Below are 1,116 nucleotides of genomic sequence, written 5' to 3' on the forward strand. Positions count from 1 at the left end.
CCACAGGATCCGCATTCCACTGGTCTCTTCCTTCAACAAACATTTCTGGTGCCCCCACACCTGTCCCAAAGGCACCAGATGCTGCAAAACAAAATTCTAGCTCTGCCCCTGAGATGCTCAGGGTCTTCTGGAAACAGAATTACAGCTGTGAGCCAGGGCTGGCCAGCGCAGGTCCAGGTCGAGGGAGGGGAGGAGGGGATGGTGCCTGGACTGCTTTGCAGAGGAAGTCTTGGAAAGCTGTCCAGGGAAGGTGACATCGAAGCCAGGACTTGGGGATGGGGTTTGGCAGGGGAAACCTAGGACAGACTCAGGAGTCTTTGGCTTGCTCAGGGACATTTTACTCCACATGCTGAGGAAACCTGAAAACGTCCTGAGGGAGGGCTTGTTGGGGAAGGGGCCAGAAGGGGACCTAGGACATCAGCATCCACGTGTGTCCAGGGGACTCTCCCCATGAGGGGACAGGCTCCTGCAAGGCTCCCTCTTCCTCCTCCAGTCACAGCTCTTTCTGGGAGAAGAGACACTCGCCGGTGGCAAGTCGGGATGACGAAGGCGCCCTGAAGGGCGCGCGCTTTTATGTAACCGACATCGGTACCTGGGGTCCCTCGTTAGGCACCGAGAGCCCAGGCGTCAACAAAGGACGGCGCGCCCGCCTTATTTCCTTGCAAAGAGGGGACAGCAAAGCGAAACAAGTTAGGGAAGTCCTGAGAGCCTTATAAAGAGCGGGCGGCTCGCCCGGTTGCCGCTCCCCAGAGCACGCCAGGGCGATCCCGGACTCCCCGCCCTGACCGCTCTCCCGGCCAGGCCTCTGTCTCCCCTCCCGGGAACGGTCGCCCGGTGACCTTGGGCGAGCCGCCCGACCTCTCCGGGCCTCAGTTTCCCGGCCTCTGCGTCTGCCACCGCCGTGACCCTACAGCAGGACTCCCCCCGCGCCCCCGGAGCTGGAGCAGAGCGCCCCGCGGGCCGGAGGCGCCGGGACGCCCTTCCCCGAGGACGGCGGCGCGGCTGGGGGCGGTCCCCCGAGGCGGCGGGCGGGGCGGGGTGGGGCGGGGCGGGCGGCGGGGGCGGGGCGGGGGGGCGCGGGAGCGGCGAGGGGGGGCGCGGGAACCGCCCCGCACC

This window comes from Mustela nigripes, chromosome 3 (assembly GCF_022355385.1).
Source record: "Mustela nigripes isolate SB6536 chromosome 3, MUSNIG.SB6536, whole genome shotgun sequence".
In the NCBI taxonomy this organism is placed as follows: domain Eukaryota; kingdom Metazoa; phylum Chordata; class Mammalia; order Carnivora; family Mustelidae; genus Mustela; species Mustela nigripes.